The following is a 14,930-nucleotide window of genomic DNA, read 5'->3' as shown; positions in this document are numbered from 1 at the left end:
AGACTATGACTGATCCGTGTTTCTTCAGCAATTTCTTTAAGATGACTTAATTGGCACTACCTGTATACTAGTGCCCAGCACAGGAGCAGAACCCTCTACCTGTATATTAGTGACACATCACAGGAGCACAACTGTCTACCTGTATACTAGTGACACACCACAGGAGTGAAATACCTCACCTGATAACACACAGGCTCCCGCTCCAAGCTACAGTGTGACTTACCTTACCTGATAACACATAGGCTCCCGCTCCAAGCTACAGTGTGACTTACCTCACCTGATAACACACAGGCTCCTGCTCTAAGCTTCAGTGTGACATACCTCACCTAATAATACCCAGGCCCCTGCTCTAAGGAACAGTGTGACATACCTCACCTGATAACACACAGGCTCCTGCTCTAAGCTACAGTGTGACATACCTCACCTGATAACACAGAAGCTCCTGCTCTAAGGTACAGTGTGACATACCTCACCTAATAATACCCAGGCCCCTGCTCTAATGAACAGTGTGATGTACCTCACCTAATAACACACAGGCTCCCGCTCTAAGCTACAGTGTAACATACTTCACATGATAACACACAGGCTTCCGCTCTAAGCCACAGTGTGACATACTTCACCTGATAACACACAGCTCCTGCTCTAAGCTACAGTGTGACAAACCTCACCTGATTACACACAGGCTTCCGCTCTAAGCCACAGTGTGACATACCTCACCTGATAACACACAGGCTCCTAGCTACAGTGTGACATACCTCACCTGACAACACACAGGCTCCAGCTCTAAACTACAGTGTGACAAACCTCACCTGATAACACACAGGCTTCTGCCCTAATCCACAGTGTGATGTACCTCACCTGATAACACACAGGCTTCTGCCCTAAGTCACAGTGTGACGTACCTCACCTGATAACACACAGGTTCCTATCAACAGTGTGACATACCCCACCTGATAACACACTTTCCTAGCAACAGTGTGACATACCTCACCTGATAACACACACAATCCTGCCTTAAGCTACAGTGTGATATACTTCACCTGATAACACACCGGCTCCTGCTCTAAGCTTCAGTGTGACATACCTCACCTGATAACACACCGGCTCCTGCTCTAACCTTCAGTGTGACATACCTCACCTGATAACACACAGGCTCCTGCTCTAAGCCGCAGTGTGACAAACCTCACCTAATAACACACAGCCTCCGAAGCTGCAATGTGACATACCTCACCTGATAACACACAGGCTCCTAGCTACAGTGACATACCTCACCGGATAACACACAGGCTCCTGCTCTAGGCTGCAGTGTGACATACGTCATCTGATATCATACAAGCTCCTGCTCGATGCCACAATGTGACATACCTCACTGGATAACACACATGCTCCCGCTCTAAGCTACAGTGTGACATACCTCACCTGATAACACACTGGTTCCTGCTGCAAGCTACAGTGTGACGTACCTCACCTGATAACACACAGGCTTCTGTTTTAAGCTACAATGTGACACACCTCACCTGATAACACACAGGCCCCTGCTCTAAGCCACAGTGTGACATACCTCACCTGATAACACACAGGCTCCTGCTGTAAGGTACAGTGTGACATACCTCACCTGATAGCACACAGGCTTCCGCTCGAAGCCACAGTGTGACGTACCTCACCTGATAACACACAGGCTTCTGCTCTTAGCTACAGTGTGGCATACCCCACCTGATAACACACAGGTTCCTAGCAACAGTGTGACATACCCCACCTGATAACACACAGGTTCCTAGCAACAGTGTGACATACCTCACCTGATAGCACACACAATCCTGCCTTAAGCTACAGTGTGACATACTTCACCTGATAAGACACAGGTTCCTAGCAACAGTGTGACATACCTCACCTCATAACACACAAGCTCCTGCTCTAGGCCACAGTGTGACATACCTCACCTGATAACACACAGGCCCCTAGCTAAGGTGTGACATACCTCACCTGATAACACACAGGCTCCTGATCTAAGCCATAGTGTGACATACCTCACCTGATAACACACAGGCTCCTGCTCTAAGCTAAAGTATGACATACCTCACCTGATAACACACAGGCTCCTATCTTGGGATAGGACAAGATTTCTAACCAAACTCCTCACCCATCTTCTATAGGAATTGCTGAATTACTGACAGAAACTAGTGCAGTAACATTGATTTATCTGGTAGTTCTCCATTCAATAACAGAATACACATAATGTTTTTATGATTCTGAATGGGAAATAACCACACCAGTGATTCCTCCTCACTCTGTATGAGAGCCTTAGTAGGACACACCCTGTGCGTCTCCTTCTGAGCAAACATTTCCAGTGTCCTGGCAGGACCGGGGCAGCATGCACACCACCTACATCCTCTCTTTCATCCCAAGGGTTCAAACTTCCTGCCCCCCCTCATTTAAATTCTATTGTGCTAGTCACATCCACTCACATTTGACTTCAGCCAGTCTCCAGTCTGGGTCTTTGACTTTCTCTGTCTGTGGTGGGTTCGCTTCCTTGCACTTTCTTCATGGATCTAACTTCTCTGCAGCCTCACAAATTCTGACCTCCCCACAGTTTGTGAGGTGTCTGAGGACAGGGGGAGGGCAGGAGTGGGAGAAGGATGCAAGATTGTTAAAGTGAAGGTAGTAAGAGGCTGCAGTTCAGAAATAGGGAAAAGCACGCTAGTGTTCTGATTTTTTAAAGTAGCTATTAACCCCTCGACCCTCCCCCTGAACTTTTTAATAACTAACCAGCTTTTGTGTCTTTGCTTACGACAGGACAAGTTAAGAACTGAGAAGAATAAAATTGAATCTGGGTTTGAAAAACTGCGGCAACTCCTGAAAGAACATGAGCAAACACTTTGTGAAAAACTGGAGGAGATGGAGAGGAAAATCACCATGGTAGAAAATGCAAATATCACCAAACTGTCCAATCAAATCACCTCTCTCAACGCCCTGATAACAGTAATAGAAAAGAAGTGTGAGGAGCCAGCGTGGGAACTCCTGAAGGTGAGATATCAATCAATCAATCAATCAATCAATCAATCAATCTACTTGGATTTGTAGAGCACGGCTAATCACCCGTGAGGGTATCCAGGCCCTGGGCTCTTGCTGGGATCAGCTGAAAAGCCAGGTCTCGATTCCTGTTCTGAAAACAGGGAGAGAGGATGATGTTCGGAGGTGCAGGGGAGGTTGTTCCAGGACTTTGCAGTGAGGTAGGAGAAGGAACGTCCTCCACTGTTGCTTCGGTGGATGTGGAGAGTGTGAGTGAGGGCGAGGGAGGTGAAGGGCAAGTGTCTGGAGGGTTTGTGGAAGTTCAGGCGTTGGTTGATGTATGCTGGTCCTTGGTCGTGGATGGCCTTATAGGTGTCGGTCAACATCTTGAATTGGGATATTTTACAGATGGGGAGCCAGTGGAGGTTCCTGGGTGGGGGGGGGGGGGATATGGTTCCTCCCGGGGAGGTCCAGGATGAGTCTGGCAGTTGAGTTCTGTATCGTCTGGAATCCATTCAGGAGTTGGATGATGAGTCCTGCGTAGAACGCGCTGCCGTAGTCCAGCCAGCTGGTGACTTGAACTTGAGTAACAGCTTACCTGGTGTTGATGGGGAGCCATCTGAAGATCTTTTGGAGCATGCGAAGGGTGAGGATTCAGACGGAGGAGACTGCATTCGTCTGGTCTTTCATGGCGAGTTTGGTGTCCAGGATGATGCTGAGGTTGCGTGTGTGGTCTGTCGGTGTGGGTGTGCGTCTGGGTTAGGAGAGCCATCAGGTGTCGTTCCACAGGGAGGTGTTATTCCCAGAAAATTGGCACTTCCGTCTTATCCGTGTTGAGCTTCAGGCAGTTGGTCGTTATCCAGTCGGTGACGCTCGTGATGCAGTTGTGGAAGATGGCCCTGGTGGTGGAAGGGTTTTCTGTGAGCGAGAGGATGGGCATCGTCTGTGTAGGATATGAAGTTGAGGCCGTGGGTTCTGATGATGTCGGCCATAGGCGTCATGTATGTGTTGAACAGGGTGGGGCTGATTGAGCAGCCTTGAAGGACGCCGCAGCTTATGCTCTTGGGTTCCTAAGCAAAGGGTGGTTGGAAGATCTTTTGGGTTCGTCCTGTGAGGAAGGATGTGATCCATTTGAGGGCGTCTCCCTGGATCCGGATGTGGCAGATTCTTTTGATGAGGGTGTGGTGAGATACAGTGTCGAACGCTGCTGAGAGGTCGAGAGGGATCACGGCCGCTGTCTTCCCACGGTTGAGGAGGGACCTACTGTCAGCGGTGGCGGTGATCAGGGCGGTCTTGGTGCTGTGGTGGGCGTGGAAGCCAGTTTGGGAGGTGTCCAGCAGATTTCTGCTCTCCAGCTGCTCGGTGAATTGGTGATTGATCACCTTCACAAGGACTTTGGCTGGGAAGGGGAGCAGAGAGATGGGGCGGTAGTTCTTGAGTTTGCTGGGTTCCTCGGAGGGTATCTCGAGAAGCGGTCTGACCTCTGCATGTTTCCATTGATCAGTAAAGGTGGCTGTGGTGATTAATGTGTTGAGAATAGAGGTGGTGGGGGCAGGTGTCCGTGGGTGCTCCAGAGTGGATGGAGTTCATGATTGCTGTGGTGCTCTGTGTGGTGAGCAGTTGCATGTGGTGAGCGGATGGTTGGGTTTGTCATTATTTGACAGGAGGAGACTGTAGACGTTGTTGTTAATGCAACACACCATGCAATTCCAGTGAAAGTTAATAACATGGAAATGAAAGAGCAAATTGTGAAAAAAGCTGAGCCAGCATCTTAGAGAATAAAAAAAAAAACGAATTCCTCCTTTTCTAAGAAGTTTGAAAATATTTCTGTTCTAAAGCAGTTACTTTTTTCCTGAGACAGATGACCACTTACGTTTGCGTTCACCGATCTTTTGTTAGGGTGAACAGCCATATAACTAGGCATTTGGAATAAGTAGTGAAAAGCTCACTGTTTTTTTTCCGCCCAAGATAAAGATTGCCACAGAAAACGCTTTAGTTTGAAGAAGAATGACAATTATATATCACAAGTAACCCTTGGTCATATTACAGAGTGTGTGACATGAAAGTCATCCACTCCCCTGGGGGTATAATTCCTGTAAATAATCTTCCCATATCCCCTCTTCCACTACGCAACTCATTGGGGTAACAGAAGATTCAGTTACTGATTTTATTAACAACCAAAACTGACGAATATTCTTAGATTCTATTGCCTCCAATAATTTGAAAGTCCGCAGGATGCTGGCAGAGGCAGTGTACGCACATCCAAGACTGCATATCCCACCTTGTATGTCAACCAATGAGAAGAGGCCAACATGGACTGGAAGCGCACCAGTCACTGATGGTGGGCGGTCTAACACTGCTCATGCAGGACTGATGTTACTCGCTTTGCCCCACCACTCCCCAGCGAAGCTTAATAGCCAATGGAAGCAGTTGGTGTGTGCGACAGCGAGCAAGAATGGATAAGAAGCAAAAAAAGGCCTAAAAATAAACAAAACTGCAATGACAGAATACAAAAGTGGAGTCAGGCTGCAGGCTACTGACAGGTTGTCGGCGAGCTACCAATAGCTCGCGATCGATCGGTTGAAGACCCCTGCTTTATATGTTTGTTGATTTTTCTCCCTCATCATTCTAGATAGTAATTTCATTAAACATTAGCCAACATACCACCACAGGACGCTTGCTTATTATTAAATATTTATCATCCTGAACTCCTACTGTAATGAACCAACATACGGCCATGGGACGCTTGCTTATTACTTTAAAATTTTACCATCCTGAAGTCATACTTTATTACCGTTTTAGTGCTGCATGGCCTTGTTAGATCATCTCCGAGGTTTCATGGTGCACTTAAATGATGAAGTCTGCATTTTACCAATCAGAAAATGTATATTTCTGTGCCTCACTCATCTGGCTTCCCCATGTGATTTTATTTTTCACTCCTCTTTTGTTTAGCTCTCTACACCCTTTAATTCCATGGTCCGTTTTCATGATGTTTTTATACCATATTCTGAACATCTTTTCAGGAATCTCTTATGTCTGTTTACCAGGTTAATTTTCTGTCTTGTAAAACATCTTGAGAAAACATTAATCCTGTAAAATAGTTTATTACCATAACTGTTACTTATTTGCAGCGCTTCTCGCCCTCGTCTTTGCTACTCCCTGGGCTGGGCATGATGATGAGGCGGTAACAGTAGAGGGACTGAAGGAAAGGCAGCAAGGGATAGAAAATGACCCATCACTGCATGGCTTCATAGTAAAGCCATACTCTGATTGGCCATGTCCTTCTGTAAAGCCAAACCTGCTGCCTCCGAGACTAGGCCTACTGATCGCCTCTTGAGCCAATCCAGAAGCTGCTTCACAGCATAAGAGCAGCGTGGGGATTGGCTATAGGAGGCAAAGTCAGCTCTCCTTAGGAGACCGGGGAGGCTGCAGATGTGATCCCTGGCTCCCTAACGTTGTGCGGGTAGGAGAGGCCTTATGTGCACATGTCAGGTTGGTCATAGGAAGACACCCATCCATCCTGACATGCGCACTTACACATCTTTAGACCCAGACATTCTTCTGGTGACGTCTATAATGATGCCACGCTCCCCGCCCACTCATAAATTGAAAGTCTGCTGCTTGCAATGTGCAGCCGGCCCGCGGCTGTAAAATAAGCACCGTGGCCAGTAATATAAACTTTATAAATGCATATTAGGGTCCGGGGGGCAGCAAATACAGGGAGGCAATGTCCCCATAGATAAACCGCCGCTGGGTGGTATTACATCTAGTACATCAGGACTAGAATTTTGTGATTGTTGCCCCGGTATGTCATAGTTTTCCTCCCTTATGCCAAGAAGCATCTCCAATGAGCTAGTGCCAGTATTTAGTCACAGTTACCCCCTATGCCAACAATTGCCTACCGTGTGCCAGTAGCAGTGGTTTTCACAGGTGCCTGCCCATGCCGACAATTGCCTCCAGTGTGCCAGTAGCAGTGGTTTTCACAGATGCCTGCCCATGCCAAACATTGCCTGCCGTGTGCCAATAGCAGTGGTTTTCACAGGTGCCTGCCCATGCCGACAATTCCCTCCAGTGTGCCAGTAGCAGTGGTTTTCACAGGTGCCTGTCCATGCTAACAATTGCCTCCAGTGTGCCAGTAGCAGTGGTTTTCACTGGTGCCTGTCCATGCCAAACATTACCTGCCGTGTGCCAGTAGCAGTGGTTTTCACAGGTGCCTGTCCATGCCTACAATTGCCTTCAGAGTGCCAGTAGCAGTGGTTTTCACAGGACCTGCACATGCCAACAACTGCCTCCAGTGTGCCAGTAGCAGTGGTTTTCATAGGTGCCTGTCCATGCCAACAGTTCCCTCCAGTGTCCCAGTGGCAGTGGTTTTCACAGGTGCCTGTCCATGCCTACAATTGCCTCCAGTATTCCAGCAGTAGCATTTTTCCATAGGTCCCTTTATAAGCCACAAATTACCTTCAGTATGTAAGGGCCAATGGCAGACTAGCAAGCATTACATCATATTCTCACTCACATTCAATCAGCCACACTCAATCATTCATTCTCACTTAGTCTACCTCACTCTCACTCATTTTTACTCTGACTCCAACATACTTACTCATATTCACTTGCTCTAACTGTCATTCTCACACACTCTGTATCACTCAGTCTCTCTCCTTCATTCACACTCACTCCAACTCCTACTCACTCATACTTTTTCACTTGTGCACTCACTCTGACTCTCATGCTCACTGCCACTCATTCTCACTTATTCTCACTTACTACCTTTTAGTGGCTCTCACACACTACCTGTCACTGACACTCACTTTTACTTACAAACACTCATGCTCACACATACAAACACTCACAAACAGACAACCACACTCCGATCCCCAAGCACGTTCCCTACATACATTTAAAAGCATTTTTTTATTTATGACATCTGCTACAGAAGTTCTCATTCTAGATCCTTGTGCCCCATTTTTTACTACACTAACAGTGAATAGTAATCTATTATTCACTATTAGTTTAATATAAAATTGGCTGAAAACAAAGGGGGAGAACGACTCCCATAAGGGCGAGCGTCCGCTGTGTTCTCGGTACTCATTTTGCTACCACTGAAGCCAGAGGTCGCACAAGCAGTACCAGGGGTCACAAGCGGCAAGCCAGGAGTCACAGGTGCGACCCCTGGCAATCCCTAAATGATGCCCATGCATGTGACCCTGTTGCGAACATCATAAAATGTGTCAGGTGACTCCATTCATAATATCAGAATGTGCTGTGTTTTTGTGACTCCATTCAGAATTACTCTGTGCTATGTCATTACCATTCCGAAGATCAGTTTCTGTTATATCATGTGACCTCATTCAGAATCCCTCATTCTGTGCTTAGTCATGCGATACCCCAGAATGTGCTGTGTCACGTGACCCCAGTCACTGTTTTTTAACCATAGATAGAAGTGTGTCACTCCTAAAAATATCGCCAAAGCTTTGACATCTCCTGTGGAAACTGATTTCACTGTGTTTGTTTCTCTGTTTTGCAGGATGTCAGAAGCACCCTAAGCAGGTAAGGCTGGTTTATTATCCTCCTGTCAGTGTGTAAGGAGCAGGTCTCACTGCTGCTGTGTGTAAACACCGCTACTGAGCTCACACAAAGTGTTAGGAAACTTTCAGATCCTCATAAAATCACTTCACATTCTGAAAAATACCTTTAAGTCCTCAGACTCTCCTGAAAACTTAATTTCTCAGTAAACTCCCCTGTGTCATCAGGAAACTCTTAAATGTTCATAAATCCCTGCGAGTTGTCAGAAGACTCCTGTGAGTCCTGAAATAATTGCAACAAAAATGAGTTGCTTTCCTCACAAAACCTATTTGCATCTTTAAAGCTTAACTGAAGTCTTAAGAAGAGTAACCTGAACACACAGAAAACGCAAGCACATTCTGGAAAGATCTCTTTACGTTTTACTCAAATCAGAGTTGTGCAAAAACTAAGTCATAATTTCCTACCTACACAAACACAAATGGTGGCTATGCACACGACAATTGCAGATCCACTTTTCAGCACTATTGTTAGGGATGTTGGATCATACACATATATCTTCATGTGGGGTAAAGGTGCTATCATGGTACTGCAGGCACCCTGCCACCTAGGGTGTTCACCTGCTTAGGACAATGTCCTTGGCAAAAATTACAAAAAATAATAAGTACTAGAGCACACATAGAAAGTCCATTTAATAAAGAAAGTAGTCCTAATGTGAAGTCCATCAAATTATTTGCCCTTTTTTGTGAAGTTATCTTATTCCATTTGTAGTTTCCACAATGTTTGGTTTATATATAAGCAGGAACAGCCAATATCTGGTCTATACGAGCAAAAGCAGCCGACGCGTGTTTCGTCCATTGGACCCTTTCAAGGCTGCAGAAAATATACATACATTGGTATGGAACATCATCTCTCATGAAATCTTTTACGTAAAATTCATATGTGTCAACCTCATATAGCAGTGATGAGGCGAAGGAAAATAGTGACATGAAATTATATATGCCGGTCACAACGCACTGAGAATATTGTGTAAAAATGCATTGTAGCGTCAGCTCACCCAAAGCCATAAAAAGCGGTACCCATGATAGGTGATGTTGACCGAAAGAAGAGAACCCATGGAGGCCACAGGGAATGCCAGTATATATTATAATACAAGTGAAAAACTAGATTTTGCATGCATTGTGCTCTCTAAGATACAAAGAAATATGTGTATTTGGTGTTCCTTTTTGCATGCAAGGAAAGAATATATATTAGTTGTGAGATTTAATAATAATATAGAATAGCTGAGCGCCCTGTAGCAAGGACAATGTCCAAACGTAGTCCGATAGATACAGAGAAGATCTTGTCGGAATCTATTTAAAATATATATAAAACTGCATGTATATGCAACCATGCTGAGGAAAATATAGGATTGTGCAGAATAGTAAAAATCAGTACACCGTAAGGAGAGCAAAGTCTCCTGAGTAGTAAAAAGGGAAGTGCAAATAACAACATATAAAAGTAGACCAGTTTAGAATGAAAACTGGTCACCCAGGTGAAACGACGGAAGTGATTCCATGTGTAGCGGAATACAATGAAAAGGGCCAATGTACGAATAGTTGTCTCGTGAATTTCCGGATGCAGTATATAATTCCATTTCTAGGGCCTTGAAAAAGTCACTCTTGTTACTGCTTTAAGCAAGCAGATATTCCGGCCATTCAATAGGTTGTGTATGAGTATGTAACATCCTGTCACGTCCGCAACCCGGCCACTCAGCTGAAACAAGAGCCCCGAGCCACCCATATGGATACCTCTCTGGCATAGGATGAATAAGTGGATGAGTAAAGCTGTCCCCTCCATTTTTTGTGGAGTTTCTGGGCTTCTGTCTCCAACATATGTGTCTCTCGGAGGAGAGCTAAATGAACTCAAATCCTTCTAAGATAGATGTGTGTTCTGTACTGTTTCACAAAGGAGTTTAGACCCCTCACATTCCATGTGGCAAATTTAAAATTTCACCCATTTCGTAACATCCCACCCCCCCTCGCTCTCCTCCTTCGCAGACACACCTCCCCACACCATTCCCAAACCCCCGCCACCCTCAGACACAACTGATGCTTTAACAACGATTATAACCTCAAACCATATGCGACTCCCATTATACCACCCGGGTAAACACCTTTCAACTTAGCTAGTGTACTCCCACACATAATGCTACTCCCACCCACCCAATTGAACTACAGTGTGCGTACAATCCCTCTACTGGGTATAAACTGGTATTATATCTTAGGGGCAGAAAACATTCAGCTCTCACCCCAGGGGGCGGCTCAATCAGCAGTTTCGCTCCCTAATACTCTGAGGTTCTCACACTGGTATTCAGGTAATCAGTCACACCACAGAAAAGTAGAAATGGGAGAAGGTATGGGAGAAAAACAAGAAGTAAAGTATAATAGAACAACGGAAAAAGGGAGGGTTGGCAGCTTGGTGGGTGAAAGACCCGGGCCCTCTATCAGTGCCGCCACCTCATCTTATCACACCTCACTTAAAGTCCGTACAACAATGACCGAGTGTCCCAGGGGGAGCCTCTACAAGCAGACTAATCAGTCCCGTCGTACTACTGGGTGGCATTCCCCCTCCAGCCCTCCTCATACCTGTCACTCCAGGGGCAAGTGCAACATCATTCTACAGCACCTTCAGTGTGGTCCATAAATATGTGTCCATATTCGACCATCTGCTCGCTCAGTTGTTCGTGAGTCCCCAACAGATCCGATTCTGTGCTTGAGGAAGCGGCAGAAGTAACTGCCTCAACTAAGGCCCTGGCTGCTTCTCACTCCTGTCATTGTTTTGCTAGGTCCAGAGTACCATCAGATTGCACCACCGTTCTCGCAGCAGACCTGGAACGGCGTCTACGTTGGCTTTGTCTCCTTAGAGTAGCCGAGGGGCCTTCTCCCTGCCACAGTGAATCCCGAGCCCGTCCCATAGATGTCGAAGGCTGACATTCAGCACTATGGACCTCCAGCCAGTCCCAAGTGTTCTCTGGCATTATGATAATATGAGAACGTCCATCCCGCAGCACCTTCAGTTTGGCAGGATGAGGCATCATATACTTCAAGCCAATCATTCTTAGCTTTTGTTTGACACTACTAAAGGACTGCCATTGCAATTGGACAGCTCTTGTATAGTCTGGGAATATTCGTATACTGCTATTTACAAATATCGGGTCTCCATGGCTCCGAACCCCTATTAGTAGTTTATCCTGTTCTCTGTAGTTGAGAAATTTCCCTATTATGCTTCGGGGTCGAGCTCCTGGTTGCGGCGGTGGGACCAATGACTTGTGGGCCCTTTCTACCACAAAAAATAGTGTCACGTGCCGTCTTGATCCAGTCTTCCATGAAGGTCTCTGGGACGTTACCCTCGGCGCCCTCGGTGATTCCCTTAAATCATAGGTTACATCTGCAGGACCAGCCCTCCACATATTCCATCCGAGCCTCCAATCGACTCAAGCAGACCGCCTGGGCGGACACCATCACCTTCAATGTGGAGATCTCCCCCTGCACTTCCGTGACCTGTGTCTCCGTTTCCACTGATCGCTCCGCTGCCGTGCGAAGGTCGGTGCGGAGGAGGTTCATGTCTATGGCCATGGCTTCGGTTTTGGCCTGAGGCTTCAATTGCTGCCAGAATCTGGGCCCCTGAGGACTCCATTGCAGGTTGTGTCGCCTCTTCAAGAGACTGTGATGTGGTGGTACCCGCTCCCTGTACCGTGAACTGGTCAATCTTTGTCTGCTTGCTTCCCCTGCGCAGTTTGTCCTTACCCATGCCACCTTGAGGACCTGCAACTTTCTCTCCCTCAATATCTCCAGGATTTCTGGCGGCAGCGCTGCAGTTGTGGTCGCTCCCCACACCTTGTGTGTTTAATGAATGCCGCCAGTGGTACCAGTCCAATTCTCCACAGGTAAACTGTGTGAGGGACTCCAGGAGTAGCAGCGGGGTGCAGCAGCACAGAGGATACAGAGTTCCCACCTCCTGGTGTCACCTACAATTCGGATTCAAATCCAGGGTCCGGTGTTCGGATGCCTGTGCAGGGATTGCACCAGGCAGTCATGTGACTGTGGAGGCCATGCTCCTAGTTCAGAGCTAGTTACCAGCGAAAATCCTTCCGGAGGAGAATGCCAGGATCAATGGCAGGTTGCAAGTCACACAGCCCACTCAGCAGTCAATGGGACCGGCCATCAAGAGTGTGGGTTCACGTCCAGTCCAGTTCACCTCCACGCTGCCAAGACTGACTACTAGTCTCCTCTCGCTCCTCTGCACGACCCTCAATCCTGGGGTGGGACGAATAAACAATTGCTGGCAGCCTCTCGCTTGTGTGTGCAGCCACATTTATTATACCCTCCAGGCATACCCCTGCACAGCACCTGGGGGGGGGGGTCCACAGAAAAGCTCCTCCTCAAGCACCATGGGTCCACCAGGGCCTCCACTGGATCCGTCCCCAGCATCCTACCGAGGGCCCCTTGCATCAACCAGGGCGCACCATTGTCGCGGCTCATCTCCACCACGGCATGTAGGAGTGCCTGCAATGTCCAGGGGATCAGCGGTCACAGTCTCTCTTGCACTCGGCCTCATGAGGGGGATAAACCAATGCAGCCACCATGTTGGGGGGTCTCTCCGTGGCGAGGCAGTCACCAAGAGCGGTGGCGTGCCGGGGCTCCATTACAGGCTGCAGGTTCTGTCAGCAGGCCGGCCCCACCACTATCGGGGTATCAGCCATCCCGCTTTACCCCCCACACTCCATTCACCTCCTTGCGGCAGCTCCCCAGGTCCTCCCCACAGCTTCGGCAGGCCACCTGGTCTCCAGCAGAGAGGTAGTGACTTGTAGGCCTCTCCTCGGTTTGTGCATCAGCGCGTTGCAGACAGCTCCGGGGGTGTCACTATTTCCATGCCCCCTGGCGCCGCCCTATCCGGAGATCAGTTTCAAGATTTTCAGAGTCGAGGGGGCGGCAGGAGGATGGAGTATGCCTGTGTCTGGGCTGGAGGTCTCTTTTAGTGCTGCCTCCCGGCCATCTTGTTGGCCACGCCCCCCAATCTTATCTATCATTAATAAAATGAATGGCCATGCTGATCCTATGAATCCACCATAGGCTAAGTGAACAGCTAGATCCTATGGATGCCGGAGCCAAAGATGAAAAGAAGAATCCTAAGTAGTAACAGTGCCTAGAGGTTGCAGCGTATAGTGACATGACTTCTCCTCTCTGCAGCGATAGTATGGGGCACTAATCATCTACTGAGGCCGACTTGCGCTCCAAGTCCAGTCTACTGACATCTCTTACAGATCTGATCCATTCTGATACCTTTAGTGGGTCGGGAGTAATCAATTTCTTACAGATTTCCGTTCTTGCTAGCGATATCAGAAAAAATATCAGTGAGGCCTGATCCGAGTTTAACTCGTCCCAGTACGGGCACAAGTCCATCCCAAATCGGATCCGGCAGGGGCTTACGTTAACTTCGCAGCCATTAATTTCTTAAAAAGCCTGACTTACATACCACCAGAAGAAGGCAAATAACGGGCAGTCCACGAACATGCGTATATCATCCGCCTCTGTGTCACCGCACTTCTAATATTTTAATGGTTCCTGTGTGATCTTAGCCAACTTCGTTGGTGACCAATAAGGTCTATGGAGAGTAAACAAATGATTCTTTTTAAGTGGTACTGGTTTGATCAGAGTGTATTACAGATTTAAAGATACTCGCTATAATTGCTCTTTAGCTAGCGCTAGAAGATCCTTTTCCCAGTGCAGGTATGGGACTCCCATTTTCACATCTGTTACGGAAATGAATACCCAATACCACTGGGAAACCCCGTTTTTAGGTTGTTACTTGGCCCTCACCCACTTGAGAAAATCCCCCTGCACCGACTCGCTCACCTCTGACTACGTTTGGGATGACCACTAACAACAAAGCTGCAGGCATTTACATTTTGGAAGCCCCGCTTCAAAAGTTTAGAGAGCGCTTGTCATGTCACTCCAGATGGAAAGGTTGCCATGCTGGAGAGGGTAACTAAGTTTATCTTTAAGTCACTTGAGGGTTCCAGGAGAGCCCCAAAGTGGTGCCAGGTCCGCATAGTAATCTATCCCGAGAATTCTCCTAAAGGATTCCCACACCCTCAGGATTGTTAAGAGTACCATTAACCTACCTTGTTTAAAAACTTTAGGTCCCCAAACTTAAACAAAAAACGTTTTCAGGCTTAAATGCTTCAACATAGCTCTACACAATTGACCCATGTGAGAATGATCTAGCTCTCCAGCTAAGAACCAGGAATTCTTGAACTGGAAAGGATAACAATAGGCTTGAAAACCCGGAAGAGCGAGCCCCCCTTGCTTCAGTCTCCTCCTTCTTTCATAGATCCTGGCTCCCCCGGACGCCCATAT

At 47.3% G+C, this 14,930-nt stretch overlaps 1 pseudogene across 1 annotated transcript in view; it reads left to right on the top strand.

Annotated features, from left to right (window-relative positions):
- Positions 1–14,930, top strand: part of LOC146830508 (E3 ubiquitin-protein ligase TRIM39-like) — an 80,153-nt pseudogene that overhangs the window by 24,849 nt on the left and 40,374 nt on the right. Inside the window, exons 3-4 of the transcript XR_014961431.1 lie at positions 2,794–3,024; positions 8,534–8,556. The product of XR_014961431.1 is annotated as an E3 ubiquitin-protein ligase TRIM39-like (transcript). The remainder of the gene's footprint in view (positions 1–2,793; positions 3,025–8,533; positions 8,557–14,930) is intronic.

This window comes from Triturus cristatus, chromosome 5_1 (assembly GCF_964204655.1).
Source record: "Triturus cristatus chromosome 5_1, aTriCri1.1, whole genome shotgun sequence".
Lineage (NCBI taxonomy): Eukaryota > Metazoa > Chordata > Amphibia > Caudata > Salamandridae > Triturus > Triturus cristatus.
This window is presented reverse-complemented; position numbering and strand designations above follow the sequence as displayed.